The following is a 26397-nucleotide window of genomic DNA, read 5'->3' on the forward strand; positions in this document are numbered from 1 at the left end:
AGTTCAACAAGAAAAGCCACATGTATTTATTACTTTCAGAAAATAATGTTAATTAACTATTTCCGTGGAAAGACATTGTTTTATAAACAATTAATCATATTACAACTTGCTGTGCAATTGTAAGCCCTGGAATTCCATTTGAAAATACTGCATCACAAGGAAAAGAACAGAACAATATGACTACACACGCTCAGGGGAGGCAGAAAGGGAAACAAGAATTTTTAACACATACAATGTAATACTAGAATCTTTTTTTTTCTGAAATTTACCTATTTCTTGCGTCTTTGGAAATATTTTATACTGCTTTTCAAGCCCACTGATTACATAAACTTTAACTTTTGAAAACCTGAGGCTCCACTAAGTGAGTAAATCTTTTCAAGGTGACAAACCCAGGGAGGGGCAGTGCAAACAGGCCAGAACACCCAAGAAAGTTGGCACAGAGGAACCTCCACTCCAAGGCCTTCCCATAGGATGTCTGTGCCAGGAGGGAGCCTGGGAGGGGCACAGGGAGTTCATACGACAGATTCCAGGTGGCCATTCTCTGCTCTCCTCTCGTGGAAAAGAGCCACAGACAAACTATAAATCTCACAGTCAACTCAGCCAAAACCAAACTCCCACAGCTCCCCACCAAGCAGGACCTCTCCAAGTCTCCCCAGCTAAGTTTCTTGACTCAGGCCATAAACTCAGCACAGACTTCAAGTCCTCCCTCCCCAGCCCCACCCCTCACCACTTCCCATCTGTACACAGTCCTACTGTCTCGATCTCCAAACACACCCAGAATTCAACCTCCTCTCCCCACCCTGACCTACATCTCCAAGGCCTCTTGCCTGGCTTATTGCAACAGCACCCTAACTGGTCTCCTTGCCTCTTCCCCGGCCCCTCTGTGGTATGTTCTCAACAGAGCAGCCAGATCAAGTCTGCTAAACCTATGTCCAGCCATGTTACTCCTGCTCTCAAAACCTTCCAAAGGGTCACCATCTCATTCAGAATAAATCAATGCCCGAGTCCTCGTTATGACCAACAAGGGCCGACGATTGGGCCAAAATCACAACTCTGCTTTCAGCTCCTGCTGCCGTCACCGGCTGTGCCCTGACCACACTGGCCTCCTTGCTGCTCCCAGAGCAGGCCACTTGCTCTTCCTCCTGCACTGCTTTTGGAGCTTGTTCAAAATCTACCTCTGCGGTGAGACCTTTCCTGGCCCTCCTGGCTACAACTCCACCCCCCTCCAGGCTGGCACACATCACTCTCCCACATGAGCCACACCATTGGTGTCACATCTAGAACGTCACCCAGGGCATGCTTTTTGTGTTTTGCTCACTTCTCTGGCACCAGGGTCTAGGACAATGCATAAACCAAACCTTGCGCTCAATAAGAAATGCAGCTTAATGAATGGATAACTATAAAAACTACCAGGAACTGCCTAACCCTTGGGCAAGGGAGGCCGAATCTGTAAGAACACCAGGGGCCAGGAGAGGCTGATCCATTAATCAGCCCTAAAAGGATGCACAGCATCATGTTAGAAAGAAAACTCCCCACCCCATCCTACAAATACCGTACATGTTCTTATCAGCATCAACAGAGGCCTTCAAACACAAACACCTTTTCTACTTTGAAGCAGCCTTCCGTGTCTCATTACCACTCATCGCATGTCTTTTCCTGACTTTACCATGATGACTTTCATATCTAAGGTAATATGACTGATATTAAACTGTGTTTTCTACCTTAACCAAGTCTCTCCTGGGAATGGTCGTAGGTATGTAAGCGGTAATAACCTGAGAACAGATGGAGAAGTAAATAATTCTATTCCTTCCCCCACCGTGTGCCCCCAGCAAACAGTGCATCACTGTCTGATTCTTTATCTTTTTTAAACAAACGTCACCAGAAATACATCTGCTGAACATGCTCCTTTGGAAGTCAGCCACCTCACGTTTAAGTGGCCAGATGCCACAAACCATTGAAATATTGCCTACTAGTCTACTGTACCGTTCCCAAACTGAGATTTCAGTAAATTTACGTTGCAGCTGCCAGGAAAAGAAAAAGGAATTAAAAACAATGCCATCCTGCCGCCTGGTCAGCCTGCTTCGAGGTTCAGCCTGAGGCAGGCGGCACTCTGTGCTCAGGCCCTCCGGGCCGGTCCAGCAGGTGAGTCAGCACCGGGCACTGTGTGGCCTTGGTCTGTGCCACCATCTCTGCTCTGGGTGCCTCGGGCCACTATGGCCTCCCCATGGCCACCAGCACCCACCTTATGGCCTCCACCACCCTCTCAGTCCCACCCCATGACCACCGTGCTCTCCATTGATTTGGGCTGAGGCCTACAATGTCGGGAAAGAGGGTATTCTGGAAACGATCTTCCTTAGGTCACTATCTTCTGGCATTTGCTGTGACTTTTCTGCTCTTTTGATGGCAGTGAGCCTGCCTTGATCTCTGTGATCAGGAATGTGGCTGAGCAAAAGCCGCTTGTACCTCCGGGATGGACGCACCTCCCAGATGCTCTTGCTAGACGGGTCCTGGCAGTGCAGGGAAAGGTGGCTCTGCACTGGAGGTGAGTCCTGGAGAGGCATCTGACAGTGGACTCTGCATTTGACAGCATCTTGGGTGGTGGAGGGCATGGCCCACTCCTCACCCGGGGGTTTACCCTGGGGACACGGGGAAGGGGCTCTCTCTTCACTTCTTCCTTGGGCTCCGACAGCATGGTGAGGAGTTTGCCTGTCCCCTGGCTTGGCTCCCTTCATGAGGGCTTCTGGAATTCAGCCAGTTCAGTGAGTCCTTTCCTGCGGACTCCGCACTGGAGGTCCCAAAACAGTGCACTGAACACATTTTACTTTGAAAATCTCCTGGCAGATCCTTTTGTTTTGCATTGCAGGTTCTTGTTGTATTTTGAAAGAGCTGAATGCCACTTGTCTGTAGAATTATTGAAGGTTTACAGTGGTTTGTTCTAAGTCGGAAGTTGTTACAATCTATCCAAAGAACTAGTAATGTGAGCTTGTTTCAGAGGTCAGCCACCCTGCTTTCTTGACAGTTCCTTCAGAGCCTGTGTCCCATAAGTTTTGTTACTGTTTTTGAGAATGAGGCAAAGCACTGCAGTGAAGGTTGCTCTTGGCATGTGTCATTGTTTAACGTGGTCTGGGGCAAAGGAGGTGGGGGTCCTTTGGTAACTAGTCACAAAGCATTGAGAAAGGTTAGAAGGTCATGTTGCTTGGAACTCCCTGAGGACCTAGTATCCACCTGGTCTGGTCCACAGCGGACTCAGGGGGGCTAGATGACCTCAGGTGGAGCAGAAAGCCCTTGAGAGAGACCCCCCAAACCCCCATGTGCAGAGTTTGGTCTAAATAGAGAATTTACCTTAATGAGGAGAACAGATGATGAAGTGTCTTGGTCAGTACCTTGCAGGGGCTTGTTGCTTTGTACAGAGAACAGCTTTCCTCCTGGTAAGGGGAGGACAGGAGGAACACGCAACCACAACCCTTGGGGCTGACCTTCTCCTGGCGGCAGTCCTGCATACCTCAGCTACTTGAGCAGAGCTGGGGCCAGACGCCCCGCTGAGTGCCTGGGAGGCTCTGCTGTCCGACACCTGGCCTGGCTTTGAAATAGGGGGACCAACCCTTGCCATTTTAGCACTGCGTCCCATGGACAGCAGGAGGGTTGGGTAGCCATGAGCTTCTAGGAACTATTTCTGAGGCTTCCTGAAGCCTTTCCTGTTGTCTTGATGCCATCCTGTGCTATCTGCCCGAGTGTCTGTGTCCCTACAGGGCACTTACCACAGCCTGGGAGAAGGTATTCACCTTTCTTCCTCCTCTGCCTTAGATGGTCAGTTTCTTAAGGTAGACAGTGGGTTTTTCATCTTTCTATTCCAGTAATAACTTGCAAGCAGAAGGTGCTTCTTAAATCTTTACTAAAGGTTTAAATGGGTAAATTGGCTACAGGTGTCGGTGTTCCCAAAAACACTTGTTTTGTTTCTATACTTGATTATTTTAGGGGTAGACATTTAATCCCTTCTTTCTAGTTACTTTTTCATTTATCCTTGCAGGCTCCACATAAGGGGCTCAATGTCTGGTTCAGTGGTTAAAAGCTGTTCACAGGGATGACTGGACCCCACTAAGCATTCTTTCGTCTGTAGTGAACGTTTCACCAAAAAAAGCTCTTGGAAAGGCTGGATGGTCAGTATTACATGCTCAAGCCATGGCCGTGCCCTCCATCTTCCACCTGATTGAGAAGGGGGGGCTGAAGTCCGTGGCTGCCCCAGGAGAAAGGACACCAGGAAGGCCACCGGGGACCTAAGGAACAAGCGAGTGAAGCAGATGGGAAAGGAGCTGCAGGTTCATCGTTGTCCTTGAGGGAAAACCTGAGGGCCTAGCAGGGCTCCCGCAAGTTGAAGCGAGCCACTGTGCAGGGTGAACCTGCACCCAGGGCTACCCAGGAAGCCGCCAGTCAGGAGCAGGTGCAGAGTCTCTGGAAGGAACTCCAGGATACAGTGTGGCCTCCACAGCATCAGGCAGCCAGGGAGATGCAAACATGTCTGCTATGGATGCTGACAATGAGACCCCCCTCTTCCCTGCCAGGGTCTCTTAGGTAAGAGTGGAATTTCCGTGGATGACTTTATCCCTCAGGATCTGGGGTGTGCAGATTTATTGGCTGGCAACTTTCTTACACTTTCTTCTCAGAGCACACTCGAGAAAGGTCATCTGTGCCCCACGAGGCTGTTGACCGAAAGAGGTTGAAGAGAGATGTGGAGCCCAGCTGCAGAGGGACCAGCCTTGTGCCTGACTAGGGCTTGGCCCAGAACCCTCAAGTTCATCATTCACAATGATGCCTCAGAAAGCCTCCCAGAGCCCCTCCACCCTCCAACAGATGTCACCTTAAAGCCAGACACAGAAGCTGTGCAGAGCAAGCACAGCAACACCGGCCCCACGTCTCTCAGAAAGGTCATCCTGTCAGCACTGGGGGCCCAAGAACTCCTCAACTCGCTGCACTCCTACTGCTTCTGCTCCCAGGGGAACAGGAGCACGGGTGCCACCTGTGGGAGCAGGTGGAGAAGAATGGCGAGCTGAAGAGGGGCAGCCGCCGACAGCCAGGTGCACACGCTGCAGGAGGAGCTGGACGAGCTGAAGGGAGGGGGCTCCCTGCCTTAGCAGACTGCTGCCCCCCGCCGAGGTCAGTGCCCGTGCTCGGGGCTCCCCCACTGCCTGCTCATCATGAGGGGTTTCCTGCTCCGCAGCAGACTGCCACTGACCACTTCTTTGTGCAGCATGCCTGCTGCTGTCTTGGGAGAAGGCTCTGCGGGTAGCTGCCCCTTGCAGACAGGGAGCCCAGGCTGCAGAGCTCACCCCACCAGTTCTAGGGTGCTCGAGAGGCAGCGGTAGTTGTCAAGGTTTAGCCGCTGGGAAAGGAGGCATTGCAGGTCTGCTGGGAAAGCCAGACCTACACAATGAACGGTGCCTGGATCCTTGTTTTTCCACTTGAACAGGAGAAAATCAGCTTCTGTTGCATCCCTCACACAAATGTAAATTCCAATGAGTTAGGATCTAAATGTGAAATAAAATCGACATAGTAACGATTAGAAAAGTTATAGGAGACTCTTAAAGTCATGGGGAGGTTCTTTCCATTTGTGTTTTAATGAATATCCATGAACTGAAGTCATTTTGAACATTTTAATAATTTCTTTAAAATTTTAAACATCTTTTTGAGTAGAGTACAATCTCTTTTGTAAATATTAAAGCACTACAGAAATATATAAGGTAAGAAGTGGTAAAAACTCCTATTTCTCACCTACCTCCCAGCTTTTATTCCTTGTTGGTAGTAAAATTTGGTGTGTAATCTCAACTCTTCCCTGTGCTTTACATGCATATTTCTCCACCTGTACGAATAGGTTGGATATATTTTTGGTGTGTTTATTGGCTATGTTTCTGATTTTCCCACTCTCTTACAGTTTAGTAGTTGTAAACATTGGTTTCTCAATATTCCTTATGTATTGAGGGTACCATCTTTTGCCTGTTATATATCCATGGAAAACATTTCCCTACCACATAGTTCATTTAATCTGGATCAGTGCTCGTCTTCCCAGATGTCAGTAACACTTCAGGAGGGAAACGACTCTATGTGACTGGCTGTTCAGGATCTCCGGGACCCCCCAGGGCAACAACCATTAGGACAACACAAAACAAGAAACAAAACCCATCCTGCGTGTTTCCAGATGCATTCTGGTGGAAGGACAGCTCCAATTGAGGACCGCTGATGTCTTGGTCAGAGTTATCCACTATGTTCTCCTATCACGTTAAAGCAGTTTCGGTAGTTTCTTGTACCTGATGGTACAGTTTGTTGCCTTTGTCTGTTCCTCTTGGTCAGACTGCGCAAGGTTTCTCACTGGTACAAGTCTTTCCAGAGAGCCAGCCCTTAACTCCATTGCTTAGGTCTGCATTGTTTTTCCTGCCTCGTGAATCCTCACTTCATTCTGCTGTTGTTGGTTTTATTGTGGTGTTATTCTGGCTCCTGGAGGGAAGTGCTCAGCTTCTTCATGTAGAGTTGATATTCCCTGATACCTGCAGTGGAGGCTGTGTCTCTTCTGTCCCTTAGTCTCCACGCCATGGATTTGGCTCATGCTGCTCTCGGTGCTGCTCATTTCTAAAGAGTTTGTCCTGTCTGTCTGGATCCCCTCTGTAACCTGAGAGATTTAGAAGGGTGTGGACAGATTGTCAAGTGGATAGGTTGGGGGAGTGGAGCCAATATTTTGTGATTATTTTTTATTTTTATTGCTTTAAGGTCCCGTAATATGGTTACTTATAGATTTCTGCTTTTTGGACTCTTTAGAGATTTCACTGTGGCTTAGCACACAGTCCATTGTGGTGACTGTTTCATTGTGGTTTGAGAAGAATGTTTCCTCTCCACTAGTTTCTTATGTTGTTGTCCCTCAGGCTGAGGCTAGATCTAGCTTTTTTGTGTTTGTCAACAGATCTGTTTCCTAACTTATTGTATCACTTAAGGGGAAGAGGAAAGTGACTGAATTGACTTAGTATAAGGAAATAGGAGGCTATCAGATAATGGACTATCTCATACACAAGATTTTTTGCCCAAACCTCAAGGTAAACATTAAACAAATAATCAAAGCAAAACCACATATGATAAACAAAGAGAAAACTAGAAGAATCATAAGACAGAACAACCAAACTGAATTGGCAGTCCAAAACAAATGGGACAAGAAACAAAAGAAATGCAAAAGAACCAGAAAATAAGTGACAAAACAGCAACATTAAGCCCTCATATATCAATAATTACCCTAAATGTAAATGGATTGAACTCTCCAAATAACAGATACAGAGTGGCAGGATGGATTAAAAAGCAAGACCCAACAATATGCTGCCTTCAGGAAACACATCTTAGCACTAAAGACAAGCACAGGGTCAGAGTGAAAGGATGGAAGACAATACTCCAAGCTAATGGCAAACAAAAGAAAGCAGGTGTTGCCATACTCATATCAGACAAAGTAGACTTCAAGATAAAACAGGTTAAGAAAGACAAAGAAGGGAAATATATAATGATAAAAGGGACACTACATCAAGAAGACATATCACTTATAAATATATATGCACCCAACATAGGAGCACCAATGTACATAAAGCAACTATTAACAAACCTAAAAGGAGAAATCAACAACAACACAATAATAGTAGGGGATCTTAACACCCCACTTACAGCAATGGATAGATCATCCAGACAAAAAGTTAATAAAGAAATAGTAGACTTAAATGAAAAACTGGACGAGATGGACCTAGTAGACATATACAGAGCACTCCATCCAAAAACAGCTGACTACACGTTCTTCTCAAGCGCGCATGGAACATTCTCTAGGATAGACCATATGTTGGGAAACAAAGCAAGCCTCAATAAATTTAAGAAGATTGAAATCATAACAAGCATCTTTTCAGACCATAAGGCTATGAAACTGGAAATGAACCATGAAAAAAAAATTGGGAAAGTGACAAAAATGTGGAGATTAAACAACATGCTACTGAACAACCAATGGATCATTGATGAAATTAAAGGAGAAATCAAAAACTATCTGGAAACAAACGAAAATGATAACATGCCATATCAAACCATATGGGATGCAGCAAAAGCAGTCCTGGGAGGGAAACTCATAGCGATACAAGCTGCTATTTATTTTTTAAGTAAACACTCTTTTCCTTTATCCCTGTCTTCTCCTCTGGTACTTTAATAATGTTTATCTATTTCTTTTCATGGTATCCCATAATTCACACTGCCTTTCCCCATTCCTATGCAGTACCGTTTTTCTTTTTGTTTCTTTGACTGGATGATTTCAAATGACACATCTTCTAGTTCACTAATTATTTCTTGTACATGGTTGAATCTGATTTAGAACCTCTCTATTAAATTCTTCAGTTCAGTCATTGTGTTCTTCAATTCTAGGATTTCTGTTTGTTTTTCCTTAATGATTTCTGTTTCTATAATGAACTTCTCACTTGTTCATGCACTGTTTCCTTATTTCATTTAGTAGTCTATCTATGTTTCCTTAGAGTTTTATGAATTTCTCAAAGAGGGTTGTTCTGAAGCCTTTGTGTCATAGTTCCTATATCTCCATTGCTTGGTCGGTCATTGGAGTTTTATTCTTTTTCTTTGGTGGTGTCATGAGTCTTTGATTATTCATGATCCTTGTGGCCTTCCATTGGTGTCTGCAAATTTGAGGAAGTAGGCACCTCTTCCACCCTTTACAGACTGGCTTTAGCAAACCAAAGCCTTCATAGTCATCCCATCTAGGGGTCCTGGGTAGGCCATCTGGTGGTGTCCAGGGGCAAGCTTGCTGCTGGAGTCCTTGGACAGCCTGGTACTGGGGTGAGTGGAAAGCTTGGGTCTATGGTATTGTGTCTGGCCCTGGGCACAGCTGGGACCCTGAGATCATGAGTAGCCCCACTGGAGCCTGTTTTGGCAGGTCTTCATTGAGAGCCTGCAGCCACAGGAGTCATCCAGGGCCATGAGAGTTCGCCAGTGCTGGGATGAGCTGAGAGCCTTGGTTCATGGGAGACTGCCAGGAGCCTGGCACCACGAGAGACAGCTTGTGCTGTGGTAGGCCAGAAGTCTGGATTCCTGGGAGCCTGCTGGGATCCTGGGGCCACAGGAGCTGCCTGAGGCTGCAGAAGCCAGCAGGCACTGGGTCAAGATGGAAGCCTGGGTTCATGGGATCCTGCCGGTGCCTGGTGGCATGGGAGCTGCCTGGGGCCTCCTGAGTCAGCAAGCACCTGGGTAAACTGGGGGCCTGGTTCTGTGGGAGCCTGCAAGGAGCCTCGTTCCATAAGAGCTGTCTACAGCTGCTGGAACTGGCAGGTGGTGTGGTGATCCATGGGCCTGAGTTCCCAGCAGCCCCCTGGTAGCCTGGTGTCATGCAATCTACCTGGGTTGCTGTAGCCAGCAAGTGCTGGAGTGACCTGGGGTCTTGGGTTTGTGGGAGCCCACTGGGGTCTTGGGTTTGCCCTGTTACAGAAGCTGCCTGTGGCTGTGAATGCTGCCTGGCATACGCAGGACCTTGGGTGAGCCAGGGTCTGGATTCACCAAAGCCCACCAGGAGCCTGGTGCCAAGGACACCACTTGTGGTCACAAGAGCCACCTTGGGCTGTTGAAGATGGCAGCCCCTAGGCTGAGATGGGGCCCTGGGTTCCCAGGAGCCCGGTGGGAGCCTGGTGTCAAGGATGCTGCTTGGGGCCGCCAGAGCTGGCATGCTCCAGGGTGAGCCAGGGGCCTGGATTTGCAGAAGCCTGCAGGGAGCCAGCTAGGTCCACAGGAATCAGCCTGGCGCTGGGGCAGGCTGGTTAAGGTCAGGCAGAGTGGAGAAGTCCCTTCTCATTGGGAGGTGTTTGATTACTGATTCAGTCTGCTTATTTGTTACTGGTCTATTCAAGATTTCTATTTCTTCATGATTCAGCTTTCATAGGTTGTTTCTAGGAATTTATCTATTTTGTCCAGGTTATGCAATTTATGAGTGTACACTAGTTCAGAATAGTCTCTTCTGATCTCTTTCTTCTGAAGCATCCGTTGCAATGCCTCCTCTTTCATTTCTGATTTAGTTTGAGTCATCTTTCTTTGTTTTCCTAGATATTTTATCTAAGGGTTTCTCAATTTTATTTTTTCCAAAACTCAACTTTTACTTTTATTAATCGTCCATACTGTCTTTCATTTTTTTTCCACTCTCCTCTTGGTGACTTCCATCCTTCTGCTAACTTTGGGTTTCATTTTTTCTTTTTTTAATGCTGTGTGTTGTAAGTCAGGTTGTTTCTTTGACATCTTTCTTCTCTTGTAATGTACAAGTTTATCACTATAAATTTTCCTCTTAGTACTACTTTTGCTGCAGCCTATAAGTTTTGGTGTGTTTATTGTTTCTTTTTTTTTTTTAAAGATTTATTTATTTATTTTCGCCCCAAAGCCCCAGTAGATAGTTGTATGCCATAGTTGCACAGCTTTCTAGTTGCCGTATGTGGGACGCGGCCTCAGCGTGGCCGGAGAAGCGGTGCGTCGGTGTGTGCCCGGGATCCGAACCCGGGCCACCAGCATCAGAGAGCACGCACTTAACCACTAAGCCACAGGGCTGGCCCATATTGTTTCTTTTTGTGTGTGTGTGATGAAGATTGGCCCTGTGCTAACATCTGCCAATCTTCTTTTATTTTATTTTATTTTTTGCTGAGGAAGACTGGCCCTGGGCTAACATCCGTGCCCATCTTCCTGCACTTTATATGGGATACCGCCACAGCATAGCTTGCCAAGCGGTGCGTTGGTGTGCACCCGGGAACTGAGCCGGTGAACTACGGGCCGCCGCAGTGGAGCGCACGCACTTAACCGCTTGTGCCACCCGGCCGGTCCCTATTGTTTCTTTTTGTATGTTTTGAGCTGTTTTCTAATTTCCCTTTTGATTTCTTCTTTGATCTACATTTTTTGTGTGTGAAGAAGATCAGCCCTGAGCTAACATCCATGCCAATCCTCCTCTTTTTGCTCAGGAAGACCGGCCCTGAGCTATCATCCTTGCCCATATTCCTCCACTTTATATGGGATGCCACTACAGCATGGCCTGACAAGCATGGGTTGGTGCGTGCCCAGGATCCGAACCCAGGCCACCAGCAGCGGAACACATGCACTTAACCGCTACAGCACCTGTCTGCACCCTGATCTACTTTTAAGTTTAAGAGTTTTTGTTGAACTTCCACATATCATGAATGTTCCAGTTTTCCTTCTGTTATTGACTTCTAGTTTCATGCCATTGTGTTTAGAAAAGTTACTTGGTATTATTTCAGTCTTCTTTAATCTTGTTAAGACTTGTTTTGTGACCTAACATGTGATCTGTTCTGGAAAATAGTCTGTGTGCCCTTGAGAAGAGTGTACATTTTGTTGCTGTCCAGTAAAATATTCTGTGTGTGTCTGATAGGTCCATTTAGTATTTAATGTTTTCATGTCTGCTATTTCCTGATTTTCTGTATGGATATTCTATCCGTTAAAAGTGGTCTTTGAAGTCTCCTACTATTTGCAACTTATATACGTGAGAAGGCTCTTATATTGGGTATATATAAAGATCTCTTAGAACTCAATTATAAAAGACAAGTCAATGAAACGGGGTAAGCAACTGGAATAGACATGTCTCCAGGAAATACATAGATGGCCAATAAGCACAAGATAGTTGCTCAGTATCATTAATTATTAGGAAAATACAAATTCAAAGCACAGTGTGATACTATTTCACACTCAAAATGAAGGCTATATTCAACATAATGGAAAATAACAAGTGTTGGTAAAGATGTGTAGAAAGGGAAACCCACATACATTACTGGTGGGAAAGTAAAATGATGCAGCCTCTGCAGAAAACAGCTTGGCATTTTCTAAAATCTTAAACTTAGAATTACCATTGACCTGGAGAGGCCCATGGTAGATATGTCCAAAAGAGCAAACTTGCCCATAGACATTCAAAGTAACAGTGTTCACAATGGTCCAAAAGTGAAACAAACCCAAATTTCTATCCAGTTATCACTGCATAAACCAAATGTGGCCTATTCATAATATAGGATATTATAAGCCATAAAAAAGAATTAAGTACTGCTACATGTTCGGCCATGGGTGAATCTTGAAACATGTGTGCTCACTGAAGCCATCCACAAAGGCAATAGATAACATGATGCCATTTGAATGAACTGTCCAGAATAGGAAAATCCATAGGGGGAGAAAACAGATGAGTTTTTCCATGGGTTTGGGTTAGCAGAAAATAGATTGTGAATGAGTATGGGTTTGTTTGGGGGTGTTGAAAATGTTCTGGAATTAGATAGTGGTGATAGCCACATGACATAATCATTGTGCTAAAAGCCACAGAAATGCATACTTTGAAATACTTAAAACGGTGTATTCTATGTTAAGCAGATTTTCCACATAAAAATTTTGAATTTTTTAAGTTAATCAGGGTATTGGTTAATTTTAAGTTGCCTGGTATATTTAATAAGTGTAATTAATGGAGTTATTAGTGGTAGGGCAAGTTGTAGCCAAGAGAGTAAACATCCGACGAGGGCTATAGTAACAAATCCTAAGACTATACAAGCAACAGTCTAAAATCCAGTCCATTTCCATTGTCCACAACTTGGAGAGACCAGCCATGAAAATAGGTCAGTGACCTCGGGGGCCTTTGGTATCTATTCAAAGATTTGGGTAATATTATGCAATATTTTAACCTCTTGGGCCATTTGGTGGAGGTAGGTTTGAACTTCTCTGTTGATGTACACTCAGCAAGTGTGGTTCTAGGAAAGGCACCAACCCCTCCTTCCTTGGCCGGTATAGACAGTCTAGGGCCAGGCCATTTTCTAAAACCATTTAGGCGAGAGACTCATGAGAGTGTTGTTCAGGGGTTAGGATATGTTCCTATGGAGTTGTTGTCCATGTTCTGTTAAGGTTGTTGATACTTCTTAGTTGCCTCAGTTTCCTGATTTTGTGTGGGTAGGGCCACCGCACCTGTGCCCAGTCCAGTCAGTCAATCCTAGTAGAACTGAACACCCAGTGCTATAGGACTGACATTGTTTCTATGGCTTGGTGGTAGCCTGTCAGGGCAGGAAACTCAGGGGACCTGCGACCTGAGGGAAGCAGGCTGAGAGAGAAACAATAGTGCGTTGCACAATATAGCCTGGAGAAAGCTGCTCAGAGAGCTGGGGAGGAGAGACGCTCACTGGGTGAGAGCCTTGTGATATCAGCCCACAGTGAAACCCAAAAGTGGATGCTCCTGGTGTGAAATATTCCTTAGGTGTCTTGAGGTAAAATAATTTGCACCCATTCACTGGTTACCTGTGCTATATGATTTCAGGGGGTATGGTTAAAGTGTTTGTCGACCAAGAGCTGTTTGTGCCTGGGCACAAAATCACCAAGGTGGCCTCGAAGGCTACCCCAAAATGACCCCTCAAGGAGCAGTTGGCGCAGAAAGTGGGTGGAGCATTTTGAAGGAAGCCTGGGGCAAAGATGTTGTTCGATGGAGTTGGCTACAACTGAGTCTCTCTGCAGGGTAAGCCCTTCAGCTGGGGTACAGTAGGTGATTGGAGGCCAAGTGACAGACCCTGTGACTCCTGATTCCCAGTGCACGGTTAGACCTCTAAGCCCATTGGACATAAATGGTTGTGGTGTTTGTGAAGCATCTTGCTGGCAGTGTGGAAAGTATAGGGGACGTGTGGTGGGAGACGTCATGATAGTGTCGGGAGGAGCTGTGTGTGAGATTACGGTGTTGAGGGGGAAGGACTGGAGGCAGGTGCAGTGGGTGTGTGACTAACAATGGTCAATGAAGGGACAGCTGGGATGTAACTGGGGAAATCAGGGACCAGCAGAAGTAATGTGTTTAAAACAAGACACCAGGGCAGGCCCAGTGGCTTAGCTGTTAAGTGCGCACGCTCCACTACTGGCGGCCTGGGTTCGGATCCCGGGCGTGACCGACGCACCTCTTCCCCAGCCATGCTGAGACTACATCCCACATACAGAAACTAGGAGGATGTGTAACTATGACATACAACTATCTACCTGGGCTTTGGGGAAGGAAAAAAGGAGGAAGATTGGCAATAGATGTTAGCTCAGAGCTGGTCTGCCTCAGGAAAAAGGAAGAGGAGGATCAGCATGGATGTTAGCTCAGGGCTGATCTCCCTCACAAAAAAAATAAATAAATAAAATAATAAAACAAGACACCAGGCCCTAATAGAGCCACTTAGCCTAAGTCTCACGTCAACAAGCCGAGATTTAATTAGACTTTTTGCCCTCCCAGGAACAGAATCATAAACCAGTCAATTGGGAATCGCCTGATGAGCAGCAGGTAGGTCACCTTCCTAATAGAGCCCTGCCATCCCCTAAAGGAAGGTAACCTTGCAGTAACCAACCCTCTTTTTGGTGTAGTGTAATTTCCTTGTTCCTGCTCCCTTCTGCCTATAAAAGTCTTTCATTTTGTACAGCTCCTTGGAGCTCCTTTCTCTCTGCTAGACTGGATGCTGCCTGATTCATGAACTGTTGAATAAAGCCGATAAGATGTTTAAAATTTACTCAGTTTTATTTTGTTTTGTACCAGTTTGGTGGCAGCAGTGGGATCCAAAGGAGACATCTGATGGCTCAGGGGATGAGAAACACAGGCATTGGTACCTGCAAAACCTTTGAGTTCTCCATCTTTGTCACTGATTCTGAGAGCCATGGGTAAGTTACTCTCAGCAAGTGCTGTAGAGAAACACAGCAGGGGGCTGTGAGGGAGGGTTGGGCGTCACTTGGTAGGAGGGTCTGAAAGGCCTCAATAGGGTGACATTTGCTGGGACCAGAATGACAAGAGGGAGCCAGCCCTTCAGGGGTCTGGGAGCAGTGTGTCAGGGAGATGGCACCACCGGTCCTGAGTCTCACAGGCAGAAGTGAGTTTGGCCAGAGGAGGTCAGAAATATGGCCAGTGCAGCTGGAGGGAGGCTGGGAGGAGAGAACAGGAGCTGGGGTGGAAGGTAGGGCCAGGGCCTGGTAGGCTGTGTCAGTTACCTTTCCCTCTCTGACTTCATTGCCCCTAACCTTGCTTTTCAAAACTACAAATGTTGACTATCTCACAATTTGTGTGTATCAGCAATGAGGCACGTTTTAGCTGGGTGCCTCTGCCTCACTGAGTTGAACAGGTTGGGGCTGTGGCCTCAACTGAGGCTCAACTGGGGGAGGACAAGCCCCCAAGGTCACTCTCAGCCTTCAGGGTTCAGTTTGGACAGAGAGCCTGAGTTCCTTTCTGTCTGTTGGCCTGGGCACTCCCGTGCTTCTCTCCTCTATAGGCCTCCACATTGGGCAGTCCCAAAACACTGGTATTTGATTCCTCAGTTACAGGGATTCGACAGAGTGAGAGAGAGAGATGGAACATGAGAGAGGGAGTAAGAGGAAGTGAGAGACTTGTGTAGTTAAAATTTAGACAAGACATCCCATCACATTGGCTCTTATTATGTTCATAAGCCAGTTACTAACCACTTAGTGGTTCCACAGGGATGGCTGTGCCATGAGTGGGGTTTACTGGGTACCATTGTGGAGGCTTCCCACCTCATAGGCCAAGATGAGGCACTTGGGTCTCATTCTCCATAAAACAGGAAACAGTTGAATGGTTTTATGCCACAGAAGGCAGTATCTAAATTTCCGTTAGTTTCAAACCCCTCATGATGCTGACCTGAAAATGAGGCCAAGTTGGAAATGACTGTTCCAATATCACATTGGTAGAATCCAGGCCTGTTTTGAGTGGTGTTCTGTGCTACATGTCACCCCTTCTTGTTATTCTTCCATCTCTAAGTTTGTGCCTTAAGTACATGTGACCCCAGCCCACAGGGGTAATAGATATTATCTCATATACACCAGGTGAGGTCCCTAGGAAGTAGATTCTAGCCTGATCCCCATGGTGCAGGTTTGGAGACTAGGGAGGACCTGAGAGGCACAGGGACTTTCCCAGGATGCAGAACTGGTAAGAAAGAGGAGGTCTGCATTCATCTCTGTCTCCTCAAAGCTAGGACCTGAGTTAGGTTTCCAGGGAACTGTGGCTAGGGCTATGTAGGCCCCTTGTGTACAGTTCAGGAAGTGACATGAGAGAGGAGGGTGAGCAGCCCTGGCTCAATGGGCAGCTCTGGAGAAATCTGATTGAGGTAAGGGTCCCAGGTAAAGGAATCTTGAAAAATGACCCCATCTCCTTGGTCCTAGGCCTCAACAGATCTTAGAACTCTGGTAACCAGGCACCCACAGCCCCCCATCCAGCTCACTTGAATGGAGACAGCCAAGAAGCAAAAATGTTTTGTTGTTGTATCCAAACTTTTGCAGGATCTGGCCTCAAAAAAACCCAGAAAGAGAATCTTTTTGATTGTTGCCGATGTTGGCTCAACCCTCATCCCTGACGCCTCTGGGTGTCTGACAGGAGGCAGTGAAGGGTAACATGGGGGAGCCCAGGAAAGGCTAGTGCAGGCCAGGACACAACGGTGATCCCACCTGATCAACCCCACACTCCAGGCCCCTCATAGTGTGTGTGTGTGTGTTTGTGTGTCTGTGTGGAGTGGGGAAGGCAGGGTATGTGGGACAGGCCATTCCTAAGCAGGAGCTTGTTGTTAGGTGTCGGAAACCTGGTGGGTCTGTCACATTCATACCCCAGATCATGGCTGACAGCATGAGAAGGTGAGCTCCTCTACTCGTATATTATTGAGCCCTAGAGGTTTCATTTCCTTCCCTCCCTGACCAAAGATCTTTGCCAGGATGCCCTCTGTGCCTGAACTGAGGAGCAGACTTTCTCTTGGGGGTTGGCCTCTGTGGCAGTGTGCAGGCAACCCCTGATTCCCTCTGGCCCAGCTCCCAGGCAGTCTTTGCAGAACTCCACTCAGGAGGTCGTCGAGTAGCTGCTCAATGGTTTCAACTCCACCAACTCACTAGACAAGGAGCAGGTACATGAGGCCACCCACACCATCCAGTGCTGCTCTGAGATGAGAGCAGGAGCAGAGGGCCTCCACACTCAGGACCTTGAGATGATGGGGTTGGACCAGAACTAGGGTGGGACCAGTCAGGGGCTGTCTCTTTTTCAAGCTAAAGGGGACGTACATGCAGGTAACCTTGTCTGGTTCAGAGCTGTGCTCCCTTGACCCTATTTCCCTTGTCTGTTGTGAGTTTAGGAGGCCACTGAGGCAGAGCCAGAGGCTAAAGGGGACTGCAGGCTGGCTATTCCTGGAAGAGAAGTGGGATCTTTCCTGTATTTAGAAGGACACATGGAAAGTCAGCTATGTGAGTGAAGCTTTCTCTTTATCCCGCTCCAGAGTCAGCTCCAGAGTTTCAGCCAGCAGCAGAAGCAGAGCTGTGGGCAGTGGTGGAGGTAGAGCTGGCTCCAGCTCCGTTGACACCACCCCCTCTAGCACTGGAGCCAGTGTCCCCTCTACCAGCAGTGTTGGAGGTGGAGCAAGGGCCAACATGGGCTCCAGCAGGAGTGGGAGCTGCTGAGTTGGAGTCACCTGGACCATCATTTCTAGTGGGAAGTCCATCTCCACCTGTGGCTAAGAAGCGTGAGAAGAAGCCCAACCTACGGCCTTCCCTCCTAAGCTGGTGGTGGAGCAGTTGATCGTGATGGATGCAGTGAGCAGCTGGGCTCTGAGAGCGGGGTGGGGTAGGCCTTCCCTCTGCCATCGTTGCCCCAGACCTCATCCAGTCTCCTATGATCTGGGCCCGAATCCTGGCTCCACCCCTTACCAACCATACGACCTGGGCAACTTTCTGAACCCCTAAGCCTTTGCTTTCCACCTGCAGAGCGTAGAGGTGGACACTAACAGGACCTGCTGCACAGAGTGGCTGTGCCGGCTCCTTGAAGAGAAGGAAGGGTGAGCAGGGCCTGGCACATCAGTAGTGGAGGGGAACTCACTGTATGCAGCCAGGTCCCTGGTGGCCCAACCGTCTGCTCAGGAAGCTCAACAGCCTCAGGACTTATTAGACACCTGATGTGTACTCCACTACAAGGGAGACAGACAACGCCCGTGGTTGTAGCTGCCAGGGGAGAATGTGCATCAGAATGGGGAGTGTGACCAGAGGGAGATCAGTGTGTTGGAAGATGCCCCCTTGGGATGAGCCGAGGTGAGCCACCATCTGGAGCTTGGAGTTGGCCAGGACGGGCTGGATGCAAATGTCCCTCTCCCTTCCCTGCCAGTATTGGGTCCTGGGTCATCCTCTGGGTACCCTCAGTGGACAGAGAAGAAAAGCCAGGGACTCTCACAAGGCTCAGGCCACATCATGAGCTTCCTGAGCTCCAGCTCTAAACTGTGACCCCTGTGTGGGACTTTTGGGGATGTGGACACAGAGCTGGGGTGTGGCAATGTTGGGTGACACTCCCCCTGTTCCCCAGGAGCTCTTCCGGAAGGTGGTGCCCTCTCAGTGCCTGGGCTCCACCTGGGGCAAGAGGAACAAGCCCAGCAATGAGCACCTGGCACACACCGTCCGGGCCACCATCGACCACTTCAGAACGGTGGCCAGCCTCGTCGTCACCACTGCCTCGGGGACCCGAGCATGATGGCCCAGGACAGGGTGAGGGTGGTGGAGCGCTGGATCCAGGTGGCCCAGGTGTGCTTTTGGAGGCCCAGTGGAGCCCCTCTCTGGAGCCTTGGGAACTGCCTCCACCTTTATCAGATCCCAGGATTGCAGTGTGTGGTCTAAGCCCCTGCAAGTCCCTAGGCCCTTCTTGCCAGGGGAATGCTGACCTTGACTCCAGGTCCCACTGCAGAGATGCTCACTTCCTACCTGGCTCCCTCCCTGGGTTGAGCTAAAATCCTCCTCCTTGTGAGTGTTACTCTTTGGGTCCTAAATGTGCCCTTCTGGGGCTCCCTGAGCATCTGTCTCATCCAGGAGAGGAGATTTAAATAGAAGGGGACTGAAGCTAGAGCAAGCAGGACTCCAGCGCCCCACCTCACAGCTCATTCTCTTCCCTTCCCCAGGAGTGCAAGATCCTGAAGAACTTCTCCTCGCCCTGCACTGTCATCTCTGTTCTGCAGAAAACATCCATATGTCACCTGAAGAACACATGGGGGAAGTTTCCTGGTGGGTAGGCCTCTCTCCATAGGAGGACCAGGGTGGATGGGGGATCTCGGGTATGTCTGCCATTGGCCCCTCAGTCAGCTGGGAACTCCTGGGTGGCAGCAAATGCTTGGAACAGGGCCTGGGCCTCAGCGGTGTGTCTCTAAGTCTCCTGGTGTCCTTAGTGCACCAATTCTGCTTCAGGATTCGGTTTCTCTAAATGCCAGGTACTGGGTTGAGCCACATTGGAGATTTTCAAGTGTTTATAGCAACAGAACTCTATGCCCAGTTGAAACTGAAAGTGGTCAAAAGAGAGCTGCTCTGTATAGCGGGGGAATGGAGACCCCAGTGACCAACAGGAGAGCCCCCTCCCAGTCTCACAAGACCTTAGCCCTCAGAGGAGCCCAGTGAGAGCACTCCTCCAGGCAGTTTGAATCTCTCAGGTTGTCAAAGAAAAAGATTTGCACTCAGACCCCTCACATTATCCCTAAATTTATCCTTCCCTCTTTCCCCTCTCCTCAGGGAGAGCTCTGAAAAACTTAAGGAGCTCTATAGCCAAGACGAGTCCTTGAGCAGAGAACTGATGACCAAGGTAGAGTGGAGGCTGGGGGTCTGGAAAGAGAGGAAGGGCCACGGGGGGAGGGGGACTGGGCAAGCTGTGGTTTTGATTGTTTCTCACTTGAACTTTCTCTGAAACGTTCCCATCTATCTTCTCCAGGTTAACAAGCTTAGGGATCTGTTTGGCCCATGGGCAGGTGGGGTGCCGTTTGTGGGCAGGAGGCCCTGGTCATGGGACACAGTGGTGTTGGCTGTGCTGTTCCAGGGCGAGTTGCCGAGCTGGCGCCATCAGCAGATTTCTGGCTTCCATGCACTTCCGTCCTGCTGAATGTAGCTTCTCGCAGACTGTTGGGTGGTTGGGTGGGTTTATCCCTCAGCCTAAACCTGTCCTCAGGAAGCCAGGCCCCTGCTGCTCCTTCTATCTTCACCATGTCTCCAAGGGGAGGGCACACTGCCTACCCCAGGGACGGGCACAGCAGGGAATTCCCCTGGCCCAGGTGGACAAACAAGATGCTCATCCTTGGATCTGAACAGCTGGACCAGAGACAGATGTGTGTGCGCTCTGGGACCCCCCCTGGACGCCTAGAACAGTCACTCGAGTCAACAACGGAGTCTCACCTGAATGCCTGGTTGGCAATGACATATACCCCAAGTGGCTTATGAGTAGCGCCTAGGCAACTGATAGATTCTTAGTGGATCCTGCTGAAAGGAAGTTAGGAGCTTCATGTAAACAGGGAAGCAAAATGTCCTCTCACCCCTTCCCTGTTGATCAGAGGTGGCACCTTGGGGGTCCAGTTTCTGAGTGGATAAAGAAAGAGTTCAGTGCAGGGGAATATCCTGAGTGGTTCCTTGGGGAGGAGAAGGGTTTGGCATTGCCTCTGTCCCAGCCTGGGGGCCAGACACTCCACGAGACTGGGGCAGGCAGGAGCCATTCAACCAGACTCCCAAGACACCACATCCTCTCCATCCACGCCTCGGCCCACGACCAAGCTTCGAGAGCTCGGGGGTCAGGACTGTTGTCAGTGGTGGAGCTGGGGGTTAGGTGAGGATGTTGGAACAGGGTCTCTGGCTGGGAGGGCCAAGTGGCCTCTCCTCTGTGGCCCCTGAGCAACTCACTGCCCCTGTTTGGGCCTCTGTCTCCCCATCAGGGAAATGGAAGGATGGTGATCGTGTGGTGCAGGCCTCACATGGGGGTGATGAGGTAAGAGGGAGGAAAGGAATGTGGGAGCTTTCTGCCTCCTCCCTGGAGGGGTGAGGGCAAGAACAGTGATGACAGTCATGCGACAGTGAGTCCTCAGGAGAACCTGTGAAGTAGCTGGAGTTCTCACACTTTCCAGATGAGGAAACAGGCTCAGGGAGTCCAGGACGCAAGCCCAAGCTTACACTCAGAGAGTTGAAACTGGGCTTGTTCTGGAATCACAAGACCTTGGAGGGTGGAGTGGCATTGGTACCAGTTGACTCGAGTCAGATATCCAGTGTCGGAGGCGAGTGGTGCTGGAGAGAAATGCTGTGAGGGGACTATGGCCTCACTGACACTGTCCTCGACCCTGACAGGAGGGGCCTTCCACGTTTGCCCCCCGGAAATCAACCCCCAGAGGGTGCAGGAGAAGGAGCAGCAGCAGCAGCAGGTGAGTGTGCCTGTGGGGAGGGGCTCTGCGTTCCCAGCTGGAGGCCTCAAATCAAGAGAGGAGGGCCCTTTCTCTTGGTGCCACAGTGTCCGAATCCCCCAGTAGAAGTGACCGGGATGGCCTGGAAGAGCTTGTGCAGGATGGGTTTGTTGTGGGGAGGGACAGGGACCGCATACCCTGTGATTTGCTAGAAGCCTGCCCTGGGAGAGGAGGAGGAGGAGTGTGGTGTTCTTGGGGTGTGAAGCAAGGAGGAATTGAGGGGAGGCTAGTAAGGGTCCTAGGCTGTTCCCCGTGGGAACCCTGGGGTGGGCCAGGAGGCTGTGGCTGTGGACTTTTCAGGGGAGGGTCTGCAGGGGGTCGACTTGAGAGCAAGGGCTCATCCCACCCGCACCCCAATGTCACAAGGTGTCGTCCCCTATCTTGGCACTTTCCTTGGTGACCTGCTTATGCTGTGTCTGGCGATGGGTGATTATCTCGAGGTGGGTGAACCTGAGGCCAGGCAGGAAGGACCACGATCCTGAACCTTGGGATGCAGGAGCCCCCGAAATGTGCTCCGAGCTCTCAGCACTTGACACATCTCTCCTGGGAGCCTCGTAGCCGCCCCTGGGAGCTGGGGCATCAGGCCCATCTTAGAGATGGGTGAACAGAGGCTCCACCTGAGACACCCATTCCGGTTCCCCAGGCTGGGGAAACTCAGAGCTGCCTGATGGCACAGCCGCGTGAGGTTTTGTCTGAGCTGGACTCAGCCTCTAACTCCCATGCTCCCCATGGAGGGAGAGAGGGGTCGGTCCCCCCCCAAGTCAGGCAGCACATAAGTTGCTGAGCAGTCCCCTCTGCCTGAGGCCTCAGCCTCCAAGTCTGTCATCAGAGAGGGTTGTGCTGCCAGGTCCCTCAGCCTCCCCCCATGTCCTCCTTCTCTGGAGCCCAGAGCCCGGCCTAGGTCCAAGTCCTGTTTTCTCTGCATGCTCCGCCCCCTCCGGGGACCTGGCTGTCGTGCACCATGAGAAGGGGTGGACATAAGGGGCTAGTCAGTCTATGACATTCTGTCTGATGGACTCTGGCTCTCCACCTTCCAGGGGAATGAGATCAACCTTAAGAAAGGGATGAGGTGAGCAGCTGTGGCATTCCCTGCAGGGGAGGGGAAGGAGGTGGAAATCAGAGACCCTCTGGGCAGAACAGTCCCTGGTTCCACCCCCTGTATCTTACATTGAGTGGAAGACTTCGATAACAGAGAAGTGGGAGACCCATCCAATTGGCAGGTTGGTTGAGGGGAGGATGGCATCAAGGATGACTTCCTGGAGGAGGGGCTGATTATTCCCATTCTGAGAACAGGTAGAGCCTGGATAGAACTGGTGGGAAGGAGCGTTGCCAGGACTGGTCCCCTGCCCCACCCCTCACCCCCCACAAGGCCCCTGCAGCATCCCCCACCCAGGCCCTGTGTGCATCCTCTCCTTCCCTCTGGTCCCAGGAATACTGAGTCATGAGGGAGATGCTGCTGCTCCCAGTGGTTGCAAAGAATTACAACCAGAGCTGGAGGAGTGATTTGGGGCCTGATTCCAGGACATGGAGCTGCTCAACGAGAATGATAGTTGAGGCTGTGCAGGAGTTGAGTGAGGGCAGGGGTGGACTCTCCATGTTGGCCAGTCCAGAGAGCCTGTCTCCATGGCCCCCTGCTCAGCCCCAGGCCTCATTGCTTGGCGAACTCTGGGACACCCAGACTCCAGCTGCTGGGCAGGCAGTGGGGGGACACCTGAGGTGTGGCTCCTGGTAGGCTCAGAGGTGTCTCTCTGCTCTGTAGCTACAGCCTGTCCTGCCTGCTGGATCCCCAGATCTAGTTGGCCAGCAGAATATTCAAGGCCAAGAAGAGCCGGCCATCATCAAGTTCAGGGGTGAGTGAGTGTCTGGGCTGGGGTGACTGACTCCTAGGAGTTCAGTAAAGCTTTGAGCTAAGCGTGGCCTTGGGGAGTCCGATAGCTGGCACTGGGATCCCAGCTCCACTACTGAGCAGTCCTGTGACTGGGGTGACTCTCTTCAGCTTCCTGAGACTCCGTTTCCTCCTCTGTGAAATAGGTGATAGTAAACGATTGCTCCCGTGGCAGGGACAAGTGGGGTACTGGTGGCTAACAGCACTGAGCACAGGGTCTGCAGCACCCAGTGCAGTGGGGCCAGGGTGGGTGGCCATGATTCTGAGGGAGGCCCCCCAAGATAACCCGACACTTCTACTCAGCCCCCAGGCCCCAATACCGAGCCCCATACCAGTGGCCGATCACAGCCTCATCCTCAGCAGCCGGGACACAGCTGGGAAGCTTGCGATGCACCGGGCCAGCTCCTCCCACCAGACAGGAAGGGGAGCATTGTAAGCTGATTCCTGGAGTCCCCTGAAGCCCAAGAGAGAGGGAAAGACCCCATCTCAGCTCCCTGACATCCCCCAGCATCTATGAACCCATTGGGGAGGGACAGTAGTTATTTGTTGTAAATAATAAATGCCATGTTTGAATATTATATTAAAGTCCTGTTCCCTTTACAGCCTGGAACTTGTGGTGTGGTTCTGTCACTTTCTGTAGGCATGTGAGGGAGACACAGAATCTCACATTTCTCCTTGAATCAAGAACTCTTCCGGGTCATCAGCTTATTGTATGTGGGAGAAGGGAGAAGGGCCAGCCCCTTCTCTGGCTAGTGGGGACAATCCCAAGTCCCCCTAACACCGAGGACCAGTTCATTTCAGTATCATTCAGCTCCTCCAGGAGCAGACACAGCCCACCACCCCTTCTCCTGAGATTTAAAGGTTGAAGGTACTTTCACAGGCAGAGAAAAAAACCACTGAAATGTGGGTGACTTTAAAACAGCACTATGCAGGACCATGTCATGCCACAGGCAGGGGCTGCCTTCCTAATTCTGGAGGAAGAGGGAATGTTTTCTGCTTCTCTTCTTGAGGTTTCTTTTGACCAAATTTTAGGAACTTGTTGTTTTCTAGTTCAATCTCTGGGAATATATCAGCTCTAAGTGGAGAAAACAATGGAAAAAGATCAAAATGTGCACGTTGAGAGGACAAGACCCGAGGAAGTTCATTTGCAGATGGACTAAAGGCAGGCAGGACTTTCCCTCCTGAGGGCCCGCTAGGGGCTCCATGTTCACCTCTGACCTAGATTTGAATCCTGCTGGAATCCTTGTCCAGGACCCTGAATTCCTTTTCCTGCTTGATTTGTATCCAGGAGGAAAGATTTGTGATGCAGCTTTTAAGGCTACAGCTGGGCCTTGTTACATAAACATTACTGCTCCCTGTGAACTAGGATTTTCAGCACCCCTGCCTTCCTTATGCAATTCCCTTTAGGACAGAATTTCCCTAGAAAGCCCCAAACCTCCTCCCTGACTTGGCCTGATGGATCCCGAGTGAGCTCTACTTTGCCAGGATAAGGGACCATAATCCTGGCCAGTCAGTGACCCCACATTGTCCCTTGCTGTCCAAGGTGACTTCTGAGCCCGTGTTCCTCTGAGGTCCATGGTCTTGGACAATCCTCAAGTTTACACACTCAGTGTTGGTGTTCCAAACTCGTCCAAATGGGGCAACTGGGCCCAAGCCCTTAAAGTGTGTCAACCCTGGGTGTCTGTGATTTTTTCCCCAGTCTTGTGTTGTGGTTACATTACAACCAGCTGCTGGGGTGTGAACCCTGTTTGGAGCTTTGAAAGATCAGGTATGACGGGGGTGTGGGGGGCTCCAGCAGGGAAAGCCACGGAACTGATGATCCATGGACGTACATGAACACAGCCTTACCAATTAAAATACTGAAATGCTCCCCATCTGGTGGTGAATAGACACTGCTCTGAGCTCACACCGAGAACCCACCACATGACTAGAAGCTTTCAAAGGGTTACTAAGTGGCATTTTGAAGCTCTTCCCTTGGGAACACCCTGTAAGACGAGGGCCAGATGAATCGCTTGGCACTTGTGAGCTATCCCCTCCTTTCTGATGGCTGCAAGTGTCACCCAGACAACAGGCTGAACTCTGTCAGGGAAGCCTTCTCAGGACAGCCAGAAGCTGAGGATGAATTCTGGTTCCCGGCATCCCAGGCCCTTCCTGACACAGCATAACCACCCAGGAAAGTGGTTTGGTAATGAAAAAACTGGGAAGGCCATACTTTCCCTCCAAAGAGAAAGAGAAGTGCCAACAGTGAAAGATTGATGCCCCAAATAGACAATTGAATCCCAACAAGCAGTGGGTTCTTGTCAGATTACTGATGCTGAAAAGGCCTCTTTTGATAATAGCACGATCCCCCAACTGCCGTGTCCATCTACATGAATCAAATTTCCAACACATATGGATCTAAAAAACTGAGGGAAATCTGGTATTTCCTTAGATGCAACTCTGAAGTAGCATGCAACAAAGAACATAAAAATGGAGACTTAGAAGTAAATATCTAATTTGAGAACATAGACATCGAAGTGCTTTTGAAATAATATTTTGGAATCTATTGCAATATTACACAAAAACAATAATCCACTTTAAGTAGGTTTTACTGTGACTGTGGGGAAAAACTGAATCATCCCGTGACGTTGATAACTCTCTGCTGACTTGAAAGTAAAAATAAATAATGTGCATAGTAAAGGAAAATGAGAGAACAGCATGAAAAAAGAAGATTTTTCTCTCCTCACCTGAAACTCAACCTCTCACCTCAGAAAGAAACCACTGTCTATATTTTCTATTTCACGCAGCAGAGTTTAATAAAAGAAACGTATTGGTATGTTTTAAAGTTTCAAGAGCTCAAAGCAAGGAAACATTAGGGACGCTGCCAAGAGACCTCACTGAGGTGCCTGCTCCATTTCATCTGCTGTCAGGACGTCCTTCTTGGCCCCTCACTTTCTCTGCCTCGCTAGCAAGTCTGTCCGCCATCAGTGCTACCACCAGTCTCTCTCCTGTGCTCTTCACTGCCCTTTCCTCCTTCCTGATACCTTCCTCAGTCGCCAGAAATTGTTGGCAGTGGAACTGTGGAATGCCCAGATCAGCTCCTGGAATGATCTCTGCCAAATCTGAAGACCGGCAGGAGTGGGCATGGAACCTGGAGTGCAGACTACCTGCGAGCACACCTGGCAGGGATTCACCTGTGTGACTAGGTGCAAGTTTTTGCAACGCTTTGGCAAGATTGAAAGGAGTTACCAGTTGTCCTGCATTGCTGCAGGCCTGGAGTCCTTG

General features: G+C 49.4%; 1 long non-coding RNA gene across 4 annotated transcripts in view; it reads left to right on the forward strand.

Annotated features, from left to right (window-relative positions):
• The window catches only part of LOC131405009 (uncharacterized), a 48614-nt gene extending 30593 nt beyond the window's left edge, over positions 1-18021 (forward strand). Inside the window, exons 1-4 of one of the 4 annotated variants that reach the window (XR_009219895.1) lie at positions 4438-4569; positions 14564-14685; positions 17286-17598; positions 17770-18019. This is a non-coding gene — a long non-coding RNA (uncharacterized LOC131405009). Of the gene's footprint in view, positions 1-4437; positions 4570-5133; positions 5152-14563; positions 14686-17285; positions 17599-17769 lie in introns of those variants that run through there. The other 3 variants (XR_009219896.1, XR_009219897.1, XR_009219898.1) reach the window with 3 other exon arrangements.
• Positions 18022-26397: the final 8376 nt, after the last annotated feature.

Source organism: Diceros bicornis, chromosome 4 (genome assembly GCF_020826845.1).
Source record: "Diceros bicornis minor isolate mBicDic1 chromosome 4, mDicBic1.mat.cur, whole genome shotgun sequence".
NCBI classification, from domain to species: Eukaryota; Metazoa; Chordata; class Mammalia; order Perissodactyla; family Rhinocerotidae; genus Diceros; species Diceros bicornis.